Source organism: Eumetopias jubatus, unplaced genomic scaffold, assembly GCF_037043125.1.
Source record: "Eumetopias jubatus isolate StellerSeaLion01/CBP00866 unplaced genomic scaffold, mEumJub1_p1.0 scaffold_11, whole genome shotgun sequence".
In the NCBI taxonomy this organism is placed as follows: domain Eukaryota; kingdom Metazoa; phylum Chordata; class Mammalia; order Carnivora; family Otariidae; genus Eumetopias; species Eumetopias jubatus.
The window spans coordinates 75,049,265-75,072,544 of NW_028274817.1; the positions used below are offsets into that span (position 1 = coordinate 75,049,265).

At 37.3% G+C, this 23,280-nt stretch overlaps 1 pseudogene; it reads right to left on the minus strand.

Annotated features, from left to right (window-relative positions):
- Positions 1–3,088: 3,088 nt before the first annotated feature.
- LOC114226483 (small ribosomal subunit protein eS27-like pseudogene) lies at positions 3,089–3,331 on the minus strand (annotated as a pseudogene).
- Positions 3,332–23,280: the final 19,949 nt, after the last annotated feature.

The window sequence follows — 23,280 nt, forward strand, 5'->3', positions numbered from 1 at the left end:
AGACGGCAACAGCCAAAATGTTCATCAAGGGATGAATGGATAAAAAATGAATATTATCCAACCATAAAAGGAAATGAAGTACTGATACATACATGCTACAATGTGGATGAATCTCAAAACATTATGCTAAGTGAAATAAGTCAAACACATTGTATGATTCTATATATATGAAATTCGGGTTATACATGAAATATTCAGTATACATAAATCCATAACAACAGAACTACCCTTGGTTTTTGCCAAGGGTTAAGGGAAGAGAATCTGCTTCATAAGTGTTTTTACCTTGGAAGGATGGGAATATTTTCCAACTAGAGAGAGGTGGTTGGACAACCTTGTGAGTTTACTAAATGACATTTAATTATTCAACTTTAAAATGGTTACTGTTTGTTATGTGAATTTCACCTCAATAAATTATTTTTTAAGAATTATATATGTAATAATGCTTACTGTAGAAAAATTGGAAAACAGAGAAGCATATAAGGAAGAAAAGAAATGTCACTTGTATTTTCTCATCTAAAGATGATTACTTTTAATGTTTTGGTTAACGATCATTATAATATTATTGTTTCCTTGGAAAATATGTTTCTTTTTTTTCTTTTTTCAATTTAAATTCAATTAGCCAACATATAATACATCATTAGTTTCAGATGTAGTGTTCAATAATTCAGTTGTGTATAACACCCAGTACTCATCACATCACGTGCCCTCCTTAATGCCCATCACCCAATTACCCCGTACTCCCACTCACCTCCCCTCCAGCAACCCACGGTTTGTTTCCTATAGTTAAGAGTCTTTTATGGTTTTTCTCCTTCTCTGATTTCTTCCCATTCAGTTTTCCCTCCCTTCCCTTATGATCCTCGGCACTGTTTCTTATATTCCATATATGAAACTGTAAGACAATTGTCTTTCTCTGAATGTCTTATTTCACTTAGCATAATAAACTCCAGTTCTATCCATGTTGATGTAAATGGCAGGTATTCATCCTTTCTGATGGCTGAGTAATATTCCATTATATATATGTACCACATCTTCTTTATGCATTCATCTGTCAAAGGACATCTCAGCTCCTTCCACAGTTTAGCTATTGTGGACATTGCTGCTATGAACATTAGGGTGCAGGTGCCCCTTCATTTCACTACATCTGTATCTTTGGGGTAAATACCCAGTAGTGCAATTGCTGGGTCATAGGGTAGCTCTATTTTTTAACTTCTTGAGGAACCTCCATACTGTTTTCTAGAATGGCTGTACCAGCTTGCATTCTCACCAACAATGTAGGAGGGTTCCCCTTTCTCTGCACCCTTGCCAACATTTGTTGTTTCTTGTCTTGTTAATTTTTGCCATTCTACCTGGTGTAAGGTGGTATCTCAATGTAGTTTTGATTTGCACTTCCCTGATGCCAAGTGATGTGGAGCACTTTTTCATGTCTATTTTGGCCATTTGTATGTCTTCTTTGGAGAAATGTCTGTTCATGTCTTCTGCCCATTTCTTGACTGTATTATTTGGTTTTTGGGTGTTGACTTTGAGAAGTTCTTTTTAGATCTTGGATACCAGCCCTTGATCTGTTATGACACTTGCAAATATTTTCTCCCATTTTATAGGTTGCCTTTTAGTTTGTTGACGGTATCATTTGCCATGCAGAAGTTTTTTATCTTGATGAAGTTCCAATAGTTCATTTTTTATTTAGTTTCCTGTGCCTTCAGAGACGTGTCTTGCAAGAAGTTGCTGCAGCCGAGGTCGGAGAGGTTGCTGCCTGTGTTCTCTGGGATTTTAATGGAGTCCGGTCTCCCATTTAGGTCTTTCATCCATTTTGAGTTTATCTTTGTGTATGGTGTAAGAGAATGGTCCAGTTTCATTCTTCTGCATGTGTCTGTCCAATTTTCCCAGCACCATTTATTGAAAAAACTTTTTTCCATTGGATATTCTTTCCTGCTTCGTTGAAGATTAGTTGACCATAGAGTTGAGGGTCAATTTCTGTACTCTCTATTTTGTTCCATTGATCTATGGGTATCTTTTTGTGCCAGGACCATGTTGTCTTTATGATCACAGCTTTGTAATATAGCTTGAAGTCAGGCATTGTGATGCCCCCAGGTTTGGTGGGAAAGTATGCTTAGAGTTACAGGAAACTAACGTTACCCTTGGAACTAAGCCATATATACTGAAGACTGCCTTGTAATAATTACCTGCTATAAAGTCCAAACCGATTCAAGTTAGTGGCATGACCTTCCCTGAGATAAAGTAGCATCTAGGTAGAAATTGACATCCAGAATAAATAAGCCAAAAGATAAAGCTGTGGCTCTTCTCTCTCTCTCTCTCTTTTTTTTTTTTTTTTTTTGTACTTTGGGTTAAAACATCTTCCCAGAATAATTAGGGTTTTTTTATTTAGGAATGCAAAGAACCTGAACTCTGCTTTTAGGAGTATAATTAAGAAACAATAAGCCAAACTAAGCAAATTGCCTTCTAATCTTCCAGTTGCCATATTGTTGAAATGTGGTAATTAGAAGAATAAGAAAGAGTTTGCATTGAAATAAATATAATACTTTTATTTCAATCAACATTATTAAAAACTTTAAAAAAGTAAAAGAGAAGCTGAATTCAAGTCAATTTATAAGAATAATGAAAAAGATCTGTGGCACTATTGTCTAAAATTAACAGAATTTGGGAGATAAATAACTATATAAAGGTACGGATAAGTTCTGTTAGGAGACACCAGACCATTTTCTGCTCCAGATTCCTTTTTAACAAACATCAGATGGGGGTTAGATCAGATGAACTTTGAGGGCCCTCTTTGCCCTGAGATTTTGGTAGGGGAGTTGTCCATCCTTAAAAACATATCCTCACTGTCAGCTCTATGTAAACACATCAATCACATGCACTTACACTTTCATACTTTAGTAAGTATTAAGAACAATTTACATTGTTTAATGATTTTTCCCCCATAACCTAAATGTTATTGAAAAACTGACACAAAATATAGGAGATCATTGTTGTATACCTTACAAAATTACATTATCTTGGTAGATTAACTGGAATTATTGAACTGATAAGGCTTTCTGCCATTTAACACAAATTTAGGAGGTTGTGTGGATCATTAATGTTGCTTTCTTCTAAATGAACATCCTTCTGTGAGTCTGGCTTTTTCCTCCACAACATTTTTGAACAGCCGACACAAAGAATCACTATTTGATCATGGCTGAAAACTGGTAATTTTGTAGCGACCTGGACATTTTATATCTATAAAATAGGAATCGGGGCTTTGAACTTGCCTTTCTTTTTATGTTTTTTTCTTTTCCTCTTCCAAGGACAGGTGTAGTAAATCTTTAGCCAAAGGCATGTCGATCCTTTCACAAGCCCAACCAGTCCCTAACTGCTTTTTAATTTACCAAAAGCTTTTACATGTCACCTTTTTAAACCATAGCAATGATACAGGGGGAAGGGGATAACATCATCCCTGTTTTAAAAATGAAAAAACGGATTCAGAGACAGGCTTATTCATTCCCTTTTAAAATCTAATTAAACAATCTACAAGAACTACCTGAGGAACCATATCCTTCATGCAGAAAACATGGACTGATTTAGACAAAACTTGAAATCAGAATACCTTTCTCTGAATTCCTATTGCACTTAAAGTATGTTATATGAATTTTACTACTAAATTGTTATTTTTTTACCTTGCCCTCTGTGTTGTATAAATAAATACATAGATTTTAACAATCAAAATCCAAAAAACAAGTTTGAATACTGACCTTGCCACATCCCAGCTGTGTGACTTTGGGCAAGATGCTTAAGTTCTCTGAACCTGAGTTCCCTTGTCTATGAAATGAGGATAACATTCCCTGCCTCACAAGCTAGTTTTCTTTGTCAAATAAGATAGTAGATGTAAGTTACCTCTCCATGTTACCCATCAGGCTGTAATCCCCAGGAGGTCATCGCCTCTATCTTTAACTTCTGTTGCCTCTTCAACAGGGTTGTATTCATAGTAAATATCTGATACCTACTTTTCCATGGAGTGGAAAGTGTTGGAATGCATGTTTTTGTGACAGTAGGGTTCTTCTTAATGCTCAATGTCCAGAGCCTTTGAATCTAATATACCTAAATCTCTTTTGCAGGATCTGATTAAAACTTAACATGCAAATTAGCAAATTAATGACTTCCACATTCACAAACCATTTATTTATAAGAGAAATTGAGGGCTTTTTTATTTTAACTCATAAACTCCCCATTTTCTGAAATCATTATTAATAATGCTTTTAGACACAAACTCTCCATTGGTGGCTTTTATTGTTGCTATGAAACCTATAACAAGCAGCCACTCCATTCATTAATAGAGATAAATCACTTTAAGATCCTTAAAGTCTTCAATTACATTTATTGGGGAGATAGTGGAAGAGACATAGGAAAAGAAAAAGAGGGAGTATAGAAGTTGCTGCAAAAGTCTATACCAACACATTAAATGTGATACATAATCCCTAGATAGATATCTTCTTACATACCATCATTTTTTTCTTGATATTTGTTGCATTTATGAGGGTGATAGGCCTGAATATTATGCTTATGTAGTTAGTTTCTTCCAATGATCTTAAAGTGTGTTACGAATACTATTTCCTTAATCTTTCATAATCCAAAGGGCTATGAAAGAAGCATTTATACTCGAGAGAGGAGCAAGATGGAGGAGGAGGAGACCTAAATTTTGTCTGGTCCCAGGAATTCAGCTAGATAGGTATCAAACCATTCTGAACACCTACAAACTCAACAGATCAAAGAAAAGAATAGCAGCAACTCTCTGAACAAAAAAGCGACCACTTTCTGGAAGGTAAGACATGTGGAGAAGTGAATCCAAGGCGATATTTGGGAAGATAGACTGCGGAGGGGAGGGCGCTGGCTACCGGCAAGTGATAGAACAGAGGAGCACAAAGTTGGAACTTTTAGAAGTCTGCTTTGCTGAGGGATGTCACTCCAGTGGCTAAGCAGGCGTTGGAACACTCGCTGGGACACAGTGGTCTCAGGACCCTCGGGGTCACAGAAAGACTGGGGGTGCCTGAGTGCCGAAGAGCTCCCAGATATTGGAGCAAGGAATCTGGCTGCAGAGATGGAGCCAAGGAGTGGGCTCTTAGCTCTGGGTTGCCATAAACCATGATTCGCGGCACAATCAGGCCACTACTCTTCAAGCAGGGACCCAACAAGCAGCAGATCCGGGGAAACTCCCCTTCCTCCCCTGGGAGGAGCAGGGCTAGAGCACCCTGCAGGAATCTGTTGGGTTTGGAGACTCCAAACGGGGTTGTGTGCCAAAGATAGAAACACTTGGTCACAGGCCAGGTGAGCACGGAGTGCGGCCAGAGACTGGGGAGACAAGAGTGATTGACTGACTGCTTTTCTCTGGGGGCTCACTGAGGAGTGGGGCCCCAAGTTCTCGGCTCCTCAGGGGCAGAGATTGGGAGACTGCCATTTTCTTTCTCGCCCTCCAAAGCTGTATGGAAAGCTTTCAGGGATCAAAAGCTACCACAAGCAAACCCAAGCAGATTAATTAACTTGGCCTCTGACAAGGGCTGTGCAATTTAGCCTTGGGCAAAGGCACTTGACAATCACAGCAGCGGGCCCCTCCCCCAGAACATCAGCATGAACAGCCAGCCAAGACAAATTGTATCAATGAGAACGGCAGAACTCCAGCACTAGGGGAATACAGCACATAGAATTCATGGCTGTTTTTCCCCATGATTCAGCAGTCTTTCAAAGTTAATTTTTAAAATTTTCTTTATTTTTTTCTATTATTTTGAATTTTTCTTTTTCCCTTTTTCAAACAACATCTTATCAATCCTTTTTTTAATCTTTTTTATTTTTCATTTTTAGAGTCATATTCTACCCCTTCATTGTAGTTAACCTTATTTTTTATGTATATATAAGTTGTTGTCTCTTTAAAATTTTGGGATACAGTTTTTTCTAACAGACCAAAATACACCCTAAATCTCTAGTGTATGGCTTTGTTCTAGTTTCCTGCCTGATCACATTCTCTCACTTTTCTTTTTGTTCTTTCTTAATTTCCCTTCTTTCTTTTTTTCAACAAATTCTTATCAATTCCTTTTAAAAAATCTTTTATATTTTCATCTTTACATATTCCATCCCTTCATCGTATTTACCCTTATTTTTGTACACATATAAGTTTTTCTTTCTTTAAAATTTTGGGAGGCAGTTTCTTCTAACAGACCAAAATACACCCAAAATCTAGTGTGCGACATTGATCTATTCACCAGCCTGATCATATTTGATCATATTTTTTCTTTTTCTTTTTCTTTCCCTTTCTTTTCCCCCCAGCTTCGGGTCTCTTCTGATTTGTTTAGTGTATATTTTTCTGGGGTTGTTGTTACCTTGTTAGCATTTTGTTCTCTCATTCATCTATTCTCCTCTGGACAAAATGACAAGATGGAAAAACTCACTTCAAAAAAAAAGAACAAGAGGCAGTACTGACTGCCAGGGACCTAATCAATATGGACATTAGTAAGATGTCGGAATTAGAGTTCAGAATGACGATTTTAATGATACTAGCTGGGCTTGAAAAAAACATGGAAGATACTAGAGAATCCCTTTGTGAAGAAATAAAATAACTAAAATCTAACCGAGTTGAAATCAAAAAGGCTATTAATGAGGTGCAATAAAAAATGGAGGCTCTAACTGCTAGGATGAATAAAGCAGAAGAAAGAATTAGCGATATAGAAGACCAAATGATGGAGAATAGGAAGGGCTGAGAAAAAGAGAGATAAACAACTACTGGAAAACGAGAGCAGAATTCGAGAGATAAGTGATAGCATAACACTAAACAATATTAGAATAATTGGGATCCCAGAAGAAGAAGAAAGAGGGGGGCAGAAGATATATTAGAGCAAATTATAGCAGAGAACTTCCCTAAATTGGGGAAGGAAACAGGCATCAAAATCCAGGAGGCACAGAGAAACCCCCCTCAAAATCAATAAAAATAGGTCAACAACCTGACATCTGATAGTAAAACTTACAAGTCTCAGAGACAAAGAAAAGATTCTGAATGCAGCTTGGGAAAAGAGGTCGGTAGCCTACAATGCTAGAAACATTAGATTGGCTGCAGACCTATCCACAGAGACCTGGCAGGCCAGAAAGGACTTGCATGGTATATTCAGAACACCAAATAAGAAAAATATACAGCCAAGAATACAATATCCAGCTAGGCTTTCATTGAAAATAGGAGAGATAAAAAGCTTCCAGGACAAACAAAAATTAAAAAGAATTTGCAAACACCAAACCAGCCTTACAAGAAATAATCAAAGGGGTCCTCTAAGCAAAGAGAGAGCTTAAAAGTGTCATAAACCAGAAAGGAATAGAGACAATATACCGTAAAAGTCACCTTACAGGCAATACAATGGCACTAAATTCATATCTTTCATTAGTTACCCTGAATGTAAATGGGCTAAATGCCCCAATCAAAAGACACAGGGTATCACATTGGAAAAAAAAACAAGAACCATCGATATGCTGTCTGCAAGACACTCATTTCAGACCCAAAGACACCTTCAGATTTAGAGAGAGGGGGTGGAAAACCATTTACCATGTTAATGTACATCAAAAGAAAGCTGGGGTGGCAATCCTTACACCAGACAAATTAGATTTTAAACCAAAGACTATAATAAGAGATGAGGAAGGACACTATATCATACTTAAAGGGCCTATCCAAAAAGAAGATCTAACAATTGTAAATATCTATGCCCCTAACATGGGAGCAGACAATTATATAAGCCAATTAATAACAAATGCAAAGAAACACATCAAAAACAATAAAATAATAGTGGGGGATTTTAACACCCCTCTCACGGAAATGGACAGATCATCTAAGCAAAAGATCAACAAGGAAATGAAGGCTTTAAATGACCCACTGGACCAGATGGACTTCACGGATATATCCAGAACATTCCATCCCAAAACAACAGAATACACATTCTTCTCTGGTGCACATGCAACTTTCTCCAGAATAGATCACATCCTAGGTCACAAATCAGGTCTCAATTGGTACCAAAGAATTGGGATCATTCCCTGCATATCTTTGGACCACAATGCTTTGAAACTAGAACTCAATCACAAGAGGAAAGTCGGAAAGAACTCAAATACATGGAGGTTAAAGAGCATCCTACTAAAGAATGAATGGGTCAATGAGATAACTAAAGAAGAATTTTAAAAAATCATGAAAACAAATGAAAATGAAAACACAACTGTTCAAAATCTTTGGGATGCAGCAAAGGCGGTCCTAAGAGGAAAGTATATAGCAATACAAACCTTTCTCAAGAAACAAGAAAGGTCTCAAATACAGAACATAACCCTACACCTAAAGAAGCTGGAGAAAGAACAACAAATAAAACCCAAACCCAGCAGAAGAGAAATAATAAAGATCAGAGCAGAAATCAATGAAATAGAAACCAAAAGAACAATAGAACAGATCAATGAAACGAGGAGCTCGTTCTTTGAAAGAATTAATAAGATTGATAAATCCTGAGCCAGACTTATCAAAAAGAAAAGAGAAACAACCTAAATAAATAAAACCATGAATGAAAGAGGAAAGATCACAACCAACACCAAAGAAATACAAACAATTATAAGAACATATTATGAGCAACTTTATGCCAGCAAATTACATAATCTGGAAGAAATGGATGCATTCCTAGAGATGTATAAACTACCAAAACTGAACCTGAAGAAATAAAAAGCCTGAACAGACCCATAACCACTAAGGAAATTGAAGCAGTACTCAAAAATCTCCCAACAAACAAGAGCCCAGGACCAGATGGCCTCCCAGGGGAAGTCTACCAAACATTTAAAGAATAATTAATACCTATTCGCCTGAAGTTGTTCCAAAAAATAAAAATGGATGGAAAACTTCCAAACTCATTTTATGAGGTCAGCATTACCTTGATTCCCAAACCAGACAAAGACCCCATCAAAAAGAATTACAGACCAATATCCCTGATGAACATGGATGCAAAAATTCTCATGAAAATATTATCCAATAGGATTCAACAGTAAAAGGATAATTCACTACAACTAAGTGGGATTTATTCCTGGGATGCAAGGTTGATTCAACATCTGCAAATCAATGTGATACAATACATTAATAAGAGAAATAACAACAACCACAATATCCTCTCAATAGATGCAGAAAAAGCATTTTACAAAGTACACCATCCTTTCTTAATTAAAACTCTTCACAGTGTAGGGATAGAGGGTACATACCTCAATATCATAAAAACCACCTATGAAAAACCCACAGCGAATATCATTTTTCCCAATGGGGAAAAACTGAGAGCTTTTCGCCTAAGGTCAGGAACATGGCAGGGATGTCCACTATTACCATTGCTATTCAACATAGTACTAGAAGTCCTAGCCACAGCAATCAGACAACAAAAAGAAATAAAAGGCATCTGAATTGGCAAAGAAGAAGTTAAACTCTCACTTTTTGCACATGATATCATACTTTATGTGGAAAACCCAAAAGACTCCACCCCAAAACTGCTAGAACTCATTCAGGAATTCAGTAAAGTGGCAGGATATAAAATCAATGCACAGAAATCAGTTGCATTTCTATACACCAACAACAAGACAGAGGAAAGAGAAATTAAGGAGTCGATCCCATTTACAATTGCACCCAAAACCATAAGATACCTAGGAATAAATCTAACCAAACAGGCAAAAATCTGTACTCAGAAATCTATAGAATACTCATGAAAGAGATTAAGGAAGACACAAAGAAATGGAAGAAAGTTCCATGCTCATGGATTGGAAGAACACATGTGAAAATGTCAATGCTACCTAGAGCAATCTATACATTTAATGCAATCCCTATCAAAATACCATCAACTTTTTTCAAGGAAATGGAACAAATGATCCTAAAATTTGTATGGAACCTGAAAGGACCCCGAATAGCCAGAGGAGTGTTGAAAAAAGAAAAGTAAAGCTGGTGGCATCTCAATTCCGGACTTCAAGCTCTATTACAAAGCTCTAATCATCAAGAGAGTATGGTACTGGCACAAAAACAAACACCTAGATCAATGGAACAGAATAGAGAGCCCAGAAACGGACCCTCAACTCTATGGTTAGCTAATCTTCGACAAAGCAGGAAAGAATGTCCAGTGGAAAAATAAATCAGTCTCTTCAACAAATGGTGTTGGGAAAATTGGACAGCCAATTGCAGAAGAATGAAACTGGACCATTTCCTTATACCACACACAAAAAATATACTAAAATGGATGAAAGACAGGAATCCATCAACATCTTAGAGGAGAACACAGGCAGCAACCTCTTCAACTTCAGCTGCAGCAACTTCTTCCTAGAAACATCGCCAAAGGCAAGGGAAGCAAGGGCAAAAATGAACTCTTGGGGCTTCATCAAGATAAAAAGCTTTTGCACAGCAAAGGAAACAGTCAACAAAACCAAAAGACAACCGACAGAATGGGAGAAGATATTTGCAAATGACATATCAGATAAAGGGCTAGTATCCGAAATCCATAAAGAACTTATCAAACTCAACACCCAAAGAACAAATGGGCAGAAGACATGAACAGACATTTCTGCAAAGAAGACATCCAAATGGCCACAGACACATGAAAAAGTGCTCCACATCACTGGGCATCAGGGAAATCCAAATCAAATCCTCAATGAGATACCACCTCACACCAGTCAGAATAGCTAAAATGAACATATCAGGAAACAACAAATGTTAGCGAGGATGCAGAGAAAGAGGAGCCCTCCTACACTTTTGGTGGGAATGCAAGCTGGTGCAGCCACTCTGGAAAACAGTATAGAGGTTCCTCAAAAAGTTGAAAATAGAGCTACCCTATGACCCAGCAATTGCACTTCTGGATATTTACCCCAAAGATACAAATGTAATGATCCGAAGGAGTATGTGCACCCCAATGTTTATAGCACCAATATCCACAATAGCCAAACTATGGAAAGAGCCAAGATATCCATCAACAGATGAATGGGTAAAGAAGATGTGATATACAATGGAATATTATGCAGCCATCAAAAAACAAAATCTTGCCATTTGCAATGACGTGGATAGAACTAGAGGGTATTATGCTAAACAAAATAAGTCAGTCAGAGAAAGACATGTATCATATGATCTCACTGATACGAGGAATTCTTAATCTCAGGAAACAAACAGAGGGTTGCTAGAGTGGTGGGAGGTGTGAGGGACGGGTGGCTGGGTGATGGACATTGTGGCGGGCATATGATATGTTGATCACTGTGAATTTTGTAAGACTGATCAATCACAGACCTGTACCTCTGAAACAATACATTATATGTTAAAAAATAAAACAAGATAGTAGGAAGGGAAAAATGAAGGGGGGAAATCGAAGGGGGAGACAAACCATGAGAGACTATGGACTCTGAGAAACAAACTGAGGGTTTTAGAGGGGAGGGAGTTGGAGGTATATGTTAGCCCAGTGATGGGTATTAAGGAGGGCACCTATTGCATGGAGCATTAGGTGTTATACACAAGCAATGAAACATGGAACACTACATCAAAAACTAATGATGTGTGGTGACTAACATAACATAATAAAATAAAATTAAAAAAAGAAGCATTTATACTCTATTTGTGCAATTCCTTGAATGTGGTTAGCAGTATCAGTCTCAAATGTGAATAAATTTTATGAAGCTTTTATTTACATTACAGTTAGTTAACATACAGTGTAATTTTAGTTGCAGATGTACAATGTAGTAATTCAAACATACATATAACACCTGATGCTCATTATAACAAATGCACTCCTTAATCACCATCACCTATTTAATCCATCCTTTCAACCACTTCCCCCAATAATCAACAGTGTGTTCTCTACAGTTAAAAGTCTACTTCTTACTTGGCTTCTCACCCTTTTTTGACTGCTCCTTTATTTTTTTTCTTAAATTCCAAATATAATTGAAATCATATGGTATTTGTTTTTCTCTCACTAATTTCCCTCATACCAAATATTCTTTGTACATTCATCAGTCAATGCACACTTGGGTAGTTACCATAGTTTCACTATTGTAGATAAAGCTGCTATAAACATTGGGGTGCATGTATCCCTTTGAATTAGTATTTTTGTTTTCTTTGGATAAAACCTAGTACTGCAATTGCTGGATCATAGGGTAGTTCTATTTTTAAATTTTGAGAAATCCCCATACTGTTTTCCAGAGTGGCTGCACCAGTTTGCACTCCCACCAACTGTGTAAGAGGATTTCCCTTTCTCTGCATCCTCGATAACACCGATTGTTTCTTGTGTTGTTAATTTTAGCCATTCTTACTGGTGTGAGGTGATATCTCATTGTAGTTTTGATTTGTATTTCCCTGATGATGAGTGATGAGTGATAAGCATCTTTTCATGTGTCTATTGGCCATCTGGATGTCTTTTTTTTTATGTTCAGTTAGCTGGCATATAGTACATCATAAGTTTTTGTTGTAGTGTTCTGGTTTTCTTCTTTGGAAAAACGTCTTTCCATGTCTTCTACCCAGTTACTAATTGGCTTATTCATTTTTGGGTGTTGGGTTTTATAAGTTCTTTATATAGTTTGGATCCTAACCCTTTATCAGATATGCCTTTTACAAATATCTTCCCTCATTTCTTAGGTTGCCTTTTATTTTTGTGGATTTTTTTCCTTTGCTGTGCAGAAGTTTTTTATTTTGATAAAGTACAAATAGTTTATTTCTTTTATTTCCCTTGCCTCAAGAGACATGTCTTGAAAGAATAGCTATGGCTGATGTCAAAGACATTACTGCCTGTGTTCTCCTCTAGGATTTTTAATATCTTAGGGCTTACATTTAGGTCTTTATTCCTTTTTGAATGTATTTTTGTGTATGGTGTAAGAAAAAAATCCAGTTTCATTCTTTTGCATGTTGCTGTCGTTTTCCCAACACTTTTTTTTTTTTTTTATAAGACTGTCTTCTTCTCTTTGGATACTGTTTCCTGCTTTGCTGAAGATTAATCAACCATATAACTGTGGGTCCATTTCTGAGGTTTCTACTCTGTTCTATTTTTTATGTATCTATTTTTATGACAGTACCATACTGTTTTCATTACAGCAGTTTTATACTATATCTTGAAGTCAGGAATTGTGAGGCTTCCAGCCTTGCTATTATTTCTTAAAGCTGCTTTCACAATTCAGGGTCTTTTGTCATTCCACACAAATTTTAAGATTATTTGTTCTAGCTCTATAAAAAATGCTGTCAGTATTTGGGTGGGGATTGCATCAAATGTGTAGACTGCTTTGGGTGGTATAGATATTTTTACAATATCTGTTCTTCCAATCCATGAGCATGGAATGTCTTTCCATTTCTTTGTGTTCTCTTCAATTACTTTCATCAGTGTTTTATATTTTTCAGATATATTTTTTAAATGCCTTTTCTGTACTTATTGACAGGATCATATGGTTCTTCTTTTTTTTCATTAATGTGGCATATCATGTTGATTAACTTGTGAATATTCAACCACCCTTGTAGCACAGGAATAAATCCTACTTGATTGTGGTGAATAATTCTTTTAGTGTACTGTTGAATTTGATTTGCTAGATTCTAATTGAGAATGTTTGCATCCATGCTCATCCCAGATACTGGTCTATAATTCTCCTTTTTGGTGGGGTCTTTGTCTGGACTGGGAATCAAGGTAATGCTGGCTTCATAAAATGAGTTTGGAAGTTTTCCTTCCACTTGTATTTTTTTTTTTTTTTGAACAGTTCATGAAGAATAGGTATTAACTCTTCTTTAAATGTCAGATAGAATCCCCAGGGAAGCCACCAGGCCCAGAACTTTTATTTGTTGGGAGATTTTTGATTACTGATTCAACTTCTTTGCTGGTTATGGGTCTGCTCAAATTTTCTATTTCTTCCTGTTTCAGTTTTGGTCTTTGTAAGTCTCTAGAAATTTGACCATTTCTTCCAGGTTGCCCCATTTGCTGACATAAAATTTTTCATAATATTCTCAGAATTGCTTGCATTTCTGTGGTGTTGTTTGTGATTTCTCCTCTTAAATTCATGATTTTATCTATTTGGGTCCTTTCTCTTTTCTTTTTGATAAGTCTCGTTAGGGGATTATCAATTTCATTAATTCATTTGAAGAACCAGCTCTTAGTTTCATTAATCTGTTCTACTGTGGTTTTTTGTTTGTTTCTATATCATTTATTTCTGCTTTAATATTTATTATTTCCCTTCTACTGGCTTTAGGCTTTATTTGCTGTTTCTTTTCTAGCTCCTTTAGGTATAAGCTTAGGTTTTGTGTTTGAGACTTTTCTTGGTGCTTGAAGTAAGTTTGTATGGCAATACACTTCCCTCTGAGGACTGCCTTTGGTTCATCCCAAAGATTTGGACTGTTGTGTTTTCATGTGCTTCCATGTATTTTTTATTTCTTCTTTAATTTCCTGGTCAATCCATTCATTCTTTAGTAGGATGTTCTTTACCCTCCATGTATTTGTGGTCTTATCAAATGTTATCTTGTGGTTGACTTCAAGTTGCATAGCATTGTGGTCTGAAAATATGCATGGTATGATCTTGATCTTTTTGTACTTGTTGAGGGCTGATTTGTGATACAGTATGTGATCTATTCTGGCGAATGTTCCATGTTCACTCGAAAAGAATGTGTATTCTGCTGCTTTAGGATGAAATGCTCTGAATATAGCTGTTAAACCCATCTGGTCCAGTGTGTCATTTGAAGCCATTGTTCCCTTGCTGGTTTTCTGCTTAGATGACCTGTCCATTGTTGTAAGTGAGATGTTCAATGCCCAGCTATTATTGTATTATTATCAATAAGTTTCTTTATATTTGTTATTAATTGACTTATATATTTGGGTGTTCCTAAGTTGGGGGCATAGATATTTACAACTGTTAGATCTTTTTGATGGATAGACCCTTTGATTATGATATAATACCCTTCTTCATCTCTGGTTACAGTCTTTGTTTTAAAATCTAGTTTGTCTGATATAAGGATGGCTATTTCAGCTTTCTTTTGGCATTCATTAGCATGATAGATAGATCTCTATCCGCTTACTTTCAATCTGCAAGTGAGTTTCTTGTAAGCAGCATATAGATGGATCTATTTTTTTTTATCCATTCTGATCCCCTATGTCTTTTGTGTGGAACATTTAGTCCATTTACATTCAGAGTGATTATTGAAAGATATGAATTTAGTGCCATTGTGTTACCTGTAGAGTTGGTGATTCTGGTGATGTTCTCTGGTGCTTTCTAGTTTTTGTTGCTTTTAGTCTTTTATTCCTCCACTCAAAGAATCCCCCTTAAAATTTCTTGAAGGGCTGGTTTGCTGGTCATGAAGTCCTTTACTTTTTGATTGTCTGGGAAACTCTTTATCTCTCCTATTCCGAATGGCAGTCTTGCTGGATAAAGAATTCTTGGCTGCATATATTTTCCATTCAGCATGTTGAATATTTCCTGCTACTTCTTTTTGGTCTGCCAAGTTTCTGTGGACAAATCTGATGCATACCTAATTTCTCCTCCCTTGTAGGTAAGGACTATTTTCCCTTGCAGCTTTCAGGAGTCTTTCCTTGTGTGTATATTTTGTGAATTTGACTGATATGTCTTGGCGATGGTTGGCTTTTGTTGAATTTAATGGGAGCGCTCTCTGCTCCTTGGATTTAGATGTCTGTTTCCTTCCCCAGATTAGGAATTTTTTCAGATATAATTTGTTTGAATAAACCTTCTGCCCCTTTATCTCTGTCTTCCTCCTCTGGGATTCCTATGATATGAATGTTATTATGTGTTAAGAAGTTGTTAAGTTCCCTATGTCTACCTTTATGGCCCATTACCTTTTTCTCCTTCTTTTCAGCCTCATTATTTTCCATAGTTTTCTCTTTTGTACCACTGATTCACTCCTCTACTTCATGCATCCTTGTTTTTATGCATCCATTTGGGATTGCATCTTGTTTTTAGCATTTTTAACTTTAGCCTGATTAGATTTTAATTCTTTTACTCTGCAGTAAGGGATTCTTTAGTGTTTTCTATGCTTTTGTCAAACACAGCTAGTATTCTTATAAGTGTTGTTTTAAATTCTATCTCAAACATCTTGCTTGTATCTGTATTGATTAAATCCCTGGCCTTGAGTTATACTTCCCTTTTTTTTTTCTTTTGGGAGTGAATTTCTCTGTCTCATATTTTTGTCCAGAAAAAAAATAGAAGGAGGAAAAAACAAAACAAAGCAACAAAGAAAAACAAAAAACAAGCCCCTCAAAACTAGATCCTGTGTGTGTTTTGTTTGCTTGTTTTGTTTGCTTGTTAAAAATGTCTTCATCCCGGGGTGCCTGGGTGGCACAGTCAGTATAGCATTTGACTCTTGGTTTTGGCTCAGGTCATGATCTCAGGGTTGTGAGGTCAAGTCCCCCATCAGGCTCTATGCTCAGCGTGGAGTCTGCTTAAGGCTCTCCCCCCCTCCCCGTCTGCCATCCCCCCCTAAAATAAATAAATAAAATATTAAAAAATCTTAATTCACCCCAATAAATAAATGAATAAAATGAAAGTAAAGAAAAAATCATATATATGTATATATAAAAATAAAAATTAAGAAAATTTAGTCAAAATTTTAAGAATGGAATTGAAAAAATTAAAAAACAATTGAAAAATAATAATAATAAATAAGGAATAAAAGTAAAAAGGAAGCTGTAGCTTATTTTCTCCTACAGCTGGGGCCTTTGCAGCTTTCTATGATCAGTAAATTTGGCGCAAATGAGTTGTTTGTGCTGGTCTTATGGGGGAGGGGCCTGTTCCGCTGTTTCTCAGGTGAACTCACCCCTGTGGAAATATGCCTCCAGGACACAGCGGGGCAGGGCTTGGTGTAAGCGGCTCCAGCTCCCACTATGTGGTGTTGTTTTGCTCCCTAAAGGCTTTCAGTGCTGCTGGGTGGGATGAATGTGGAGGTGTCTCACTCTCTAGCCCCAGAGCTGCAAGTTCACACCTCCCACTCCTCAGTGAGCTCTTACAGAAGAGCAATCAATCACTCATGTCCCCAGTTCCCCTCAAAACCCTACGTTCACCCTGCCTATGTCCAGGCCTTTTAATCTCAGGCATGTGACTGAGTTTCAAAACTCCAAATTTTAGGGACTCCAGCACCACGTACCTGTGCTTTTCCTCCCTGGGGAGAGTGTCACCACACTTTTGCCATTTGCTGGCCCATCCCTGGAAATCATTTGCATGACCACACAGTGGTTCTCAGTTTATGGCAAAACAGAGCAGAAAGCTGGCACCAAGACCTGCTATACTCGGTCGGCTTCCACACTCCTATGCCTGGGAACAGTGTAGCATGTTGGCATCACCCATTCTTCTTGCAACCCTGGCGATCTTCAGACCATGGTGTCACACCTGGGTTTTCACCCCACTTCCCCACCTGAGCACCTTTAAGCCAGGCACGTCCCCCAGTGTAGCAGACATCTTGATGTCCAGATTTTGTGCTCTGCTGCTTATAATACTTTGCAGTAGCCTCCATTTTCAGGCTCCCTCCCTCCCGCTGTATCCATAGCTATATCTCCCCCAATTCAACCCTCTACACATCCCCCATTTCAAAAGGTGGTTGTTTTTCTACTTGTAGACTTACAGTTTTTGTTCTCTCAGACCTCTGATTGATTTTTTGGTTGTTCAGAATGATTTGATAACTATCAACAGAACTCAAACACAAGGGATGAGACAAACTTAGGGTACCCCTGATCCTCTGACAACTTCATTGACTTAATTTATTTTCTGGGTATGTCTGTTCAAGAGTTCTATTTCTTTCTGTTTCAGTTTTCGTAGTTTATATGTCTCTAGGAATTTATTCATTGTTGCAAGTTGTCCAATTTTTTGGCATATAGTTTTTCATAATATCTCCTTATAATTGTTTGTATTCATGTGGCATTGGTTATTTTTCTTCTCTAATTTATTATTTTAATTATTTGTGTCCTTTCTTTTATATATTCGATAAGTGTGGCTTGAGGTTTATCAATTTTATTAATTTCTTCAAAGAACCAGCTCCTGGTTCCATTCATATGTTCTATTGTGTTTTTTTTTCCTCGTTTCTATATCATATATTTCTGTTCTAAACTTTACTTGCTTCCTTCTGCTGGCTTTAGGCTTTATTTGTTGCTCTTTTCCTGGCTCCAATAGGTGCGAGGTTAGTTTGTTTACTTAAGATTTTTCTTGCTTCTTGAGGTAGGTTTGTGTTGCTATATTTCCCTCTTAGAATTGCTTTTGCTGCAACTTAAAGGTTTTGGACCATAGTGTTTTCATTTTCATTTGGTTCCATGTGGGTTTTTTTTTTTTTTAATTCTTCCATGATTTCCTGGTTGATTCATTCATTGTTTAGTAGCATGTTGTTTAACGTTCATGTATTTGTGGTCTTTCCAATTTTTTTCTGATGGTTGACTTCTGGTTTCATAGCATTGTATCAGAAAAGGTGCATGGTACAACTTCAATCCTTTTTTTTTTTATTTGTTGAGGCCTGTTTGGTTACCTAACATGTAACCTATTCTGGAGAATGTCCCAAGTGTACTTGAGAAGAATGTGTATTCTGCTGTTTTAGGATGGAATGTTCTGAATACATCTGTTAACTCCATCTCATCCAGTGTGTCATTTAGAGCCATTGTTTTCATGTTAACTTTCCATTGATGTAAGTAGGGTATTAAAGTCCTCTACTATTATTGTATTATTATTGATTAGCTCCTTTATGTTTGTTATTATTATTTTTTAAAATACTTGGGTGCTCTCATTTTAGGTGCATAAATATTTAAAATTATTAGATCTTCTAATAATTGGTCCCTTGTGATTATATAGTGCCCTTCTTTGTCTCTTGCTATAGGTTTGTTTTAAAGTCTAGTTTGTCTGATAGTTTTCTTTTTGACATCCATTTGCATAATAAATGTTTCTGGAGAAACGTCCCCTCACTTTCAATCTGCAGGTGTCTTTAGATCTAAAATGAGTCTCTTATAGGCAGCATATATGGGTCTTTTTTAAAATCCATTCTGACATGCTGTGTCTTTTGATTGGAGTGTTTGGTCAATTTACATTCAAAGTAATTATTGATAGAAATGTATTTATTACCATTTTATTACTTCTTTTTTTGTTTCTGGAGATTTTCTCTAATCTTCCTTGTGTTTATCACTTTTGCTCTCTCTTTTGCACTAAAAAATGTCTCCTATAATATTTCTTGTGGGGCTTGTTTAGTGGTCACTAACTAATTTTTGTTTGTGTGGGAAGCTCTTTATCTTTTCTTCTTCCTGAACAATAGCCTTGCTGGATAGAGTATTCTTGGCTGCAGATTTTTTCCATTCTTCATTTTTTTTTAGTTTTTTTATTTAAGTAATCTTTGTACCCCATGTAGGGCTCAAACTCATGACCCCAAGAAGATCAAGAGTCACATGCTCTACCAACTGAGTCAGCCAGGTGCCCCTCTATTCTGCACTTTCAATATATCATGCCATTCCCAACAAGATTCTGTTGAGAAATCTACAAGTGTTATAGGTTTTCCTTTGTAAGATATGGCCTTCTTTTACGTTGCTGCTTTTAAGATTCTTTATCAGTATATTTTCAAATTTAATAACAATGTATCTTGGTGTTGGCCTGCTTTTGTTGATTTGGATGGGAGTACTCTGAGCTTTCTGGATCTGGATATCTGTTTCCTTCCCCCAGATTAAGGAAGTTTTCAGCTACTCTTTTTTCCTTTTTATTTTATTTTATTTTATTTATTTAATTTAGGGAGAGTGAGCCCACAAGTGAGCAGGGGGAGGAGTACAGGGAGAAGGAGAGAGAGACAATCTGAAGCAGACTCCACACTCAACACAGAGCCTGATGTGGGGCTTGGTCTCATGACTGAGATCATGATCTGAGCCAAAACCAAGAGTTGGACACTTAACTGACTGAGCCACCAAAGTGCCCCTCATCTAGTCTTTTTTCAAATAAATTTTCTGCCTCCTTTTCTCCTTTCTTCTTCTGGGACTCCTATAATAAGAATGTTATTACATTTGATGGAGTCATTGATTTCCCTAAGTCTATTCTTGTGGTCCATAATTCTTTGATTCTTTTGTTCATCTTTGTATTTTTCCTATACTTTGTCTTCTGTCATTAATTCATTCTTGTGTTTCTTCCAACCTGCTGTTCATTACATCAAGGATGTTTCCAATCTTCTTTACTACACTCTTCCTGTTTGATTGATTCTTTTTTTTAAACTCTTTTATCTCTGTGCCAAGGGTCTCACTGATTTCTTCTATTCTTTTCTCAAGCCCAGTGAGTATTACTATGATTATTGCTTTAAATTCTCCATCAAGCATTTTACTTATATCTGTTTTGCTTAGATCTCTGGCCGTGGCCTTATCTTGTTCTTTCATTTGGGATGAATTCCTCTGTCACTTTGTCTAAGCCTCTGCCTTCTCCGTGTTAGAAAAGCCAGTTATATCTCTTGCTTCTGCAAGTAATGGCCTTATGAAGAAGTTATGTAGTGCCCAGTTCTGGGTGCTTCAGGGAGTGTCTCTTGTGTGTGCTGTGTGTTCTCTTCTGTTGTGTTTTAGCTGCTTTATCCCTCAGGCCAGTCATCTGCAGAGGCTCTCCTTGGCTGTTGTGGGCAGTGTTTGGTCCTTGACCTGAATGTGGTGAGTTTTAACTAGGTGTGCTCTGGTCTGCTTTGAAATGAGATGTGACACCACCTGAACCAGAACTGAGGCCCTGCAGAAATCTCTTGTAAGGAGACATAGTGTGGGCTGGGGTTGTGCTGGTCTTCAGGGGGAGGAGTCTGCTGCACTGGGACCGAGGCAACCTTGACTGAGGGGCAGTTCCATGAGAGTGCAGGGATGGCAGGCCTGGTGTATGCAAGTTAAGCAGCCAGTGTTGGTGCTGTGCTGCTTCCCACAGGTGGCTCTGTGTCAATGCTAAGGTGCAGTGGAGGGAAATGGCACAGGCCAGCTCCTTTGTTCCCAGAAAGGCATCTTCTTGAACACTGTCTCTCAGGGACATGCTCCAAAAAGAGTGAATAATCTCCCCCACTGTGTGCCTCAGGCATTGTTCAGATTGCTGTTTCCATGCTGTCTGCTCCTGGGTTGTTTGCCTGCCTTCTCTCCAGGAACAGCAGAGTGTCCTCTGGTCTCTGTAACAACCAGGTGGTTGGACTTTATCCCAACCACTGATCTTTAAAACTCCATGTTTTAATCCCTGTTGCTTGGAAGAAGATATGAAATTCAGCCCCTCTCCTTTTAGAATCCAATGGCTTTGAGGAAACACTCTCCTTGTGCATTCTCCTGTGTGCTCCTCACTTTCTTGACCTTCTCTGGGACCACAGCTCCCTTCCCTCCAGAGTACCTGCAATCTATTTCTCCCCTAAACCCTGTCTCTTCACTTCTTACCTTCTTCAATGTAACTTCTTCTCTCGTTTGGGTTGTGGAGTTTGTTCTGTCAGTCTTCAGGTATATTTCTGGAGCTTTTGGGATGATTTCATAGTTATCTAGTTGAGTTAGTGGGACAGGCAAGCCTAGGGTACTCCTAATCCCCCACAATCTTCCTCTTTCAGTAATTATTTCCATTAAATTCATTTCATACATGACTTCCACTTATTGTAAGGCTCGATATAATCACCTAGGCAGCTTGATGTTGTGGAAAGAATATTGGGCTTAGAGACACACATTCCAAAGTTGGATTTCTTGTTCTATCATGTACTAGCTATGTGACTTTCTGCAAATTTTTCAGCCTCAATTTTTTTAGAAAAGGTATTTTGAAACTCTTAATTTATTATAAAATTTGAGCCTCCGTTTCTTTTTTTTCCTATTCCAAGTATTTATTTATATTTCAGTTAGTTAACATACACTGTAAAATTAGTTTCATGTATAGGATTTAGTGATTCATCACATACAACACCCAATGCTCATCACAAAAAAATGCCCTCCTTAATCTCCAACCCCCTTTTAACTCATCTCCCTGCCCACCTCCCCTCCAGCAACCCTCAGTGTGTTACCTATAGTTAAGAATCTGCTTTATGGTTTGCTTCTCTCATTTTCCCCCATATATTCATCTGTGTTGTTTCTTAAATTCTACATGAGTGAAATCATATGGTATTTGTCTTTATCTGACTGGCTTATTTTCCTTAGCATAATACTCTCTAACTCTATTCTGTCTATTGCAAATGACAAGATTTCATTCTTTTTGATGGCTGAATAATATTCTACTACATATATTAACTTCATTCACATTATTGCAAATGGCAGGATTTCATTTTTTGATGGTTGAATAATATATATTGAATAATATATATATATATTATATTCCTCTTCTTATATATTCATCAGTTGATGGACATTTGGGCTTTCTGCATTGTTTGGCTATTGTTGATAATGCTGCTATAAACATTGCAGGGCATGTACCCTTTTGAATCTGTCTTCTTTCATCCTTTAGGTAAATACTAGTAATGCAATTGCTGGGTCATAAGGTAGTTCAATTTTTAACTTTTTGAGGACCTCCATACTGTTTTCTATAGTGGCTGTACCAGTTTGCATTCCCAAAAACAACATAAGAGGGTTTCCCTTTCTCTGCATCCTGGCTGTACCAGTTTGCATTCCCCAAAACAATATGAGGGTTTCCCTTTCTCTGCATCCTCACCAACATCTGTTGTCTCTTGTGTTGTTAATTTTAGCCATTCAGATAGGTATGAAGTGATATTTCACTGTAGTTTTGATTTATATTTCCCTGATAATGAGGGATGTTGAGCATGTTTTCATGTATCTATTAGCCATCTAGATGTCTTCTTTGGAAAAAAAATGTCTATCCATTTCTTCTGCCCATTTTTCAACAGGATTTTTTTGGGGGCTGTGGATATTGACAAGTTCTTTATACTTTTTTTTTTAAAGATTTTATTTATTTGACAGAGAGAGACACAGCGAGAGAGGGAACACAAGCAGGGGGAGTGAGAGAGGGATAAGCAGGTTTCCTGCCGAGCAGGGAGCCCGATGCAGGGCTCGATCCCAGGACTCTGGGATCATGACCTGAGCCGAAGGCAGATGCTTAACGACTGAGCCACCCAGGCACCCCGACAAGTTCTTTATACTTTTGGGGTACTTTCCCTTTATGAGATATGTCATTTGCAAATATATTCTCCCATTCTAAAGGTTACCTTTAGTTATGTTGATTTTTCCTTTACTTTACAGAAGCTTTTTACATTTTTATCTCAGTTTTTCCCCATCGAGGATAATATTAGCTGTGGGTCTTCTGTATCTAGCCTTTATGATTTTGAGGTATGTTCCCTATATCCCCACTATGTTGAGGGTATTTTTTTTTTATCAA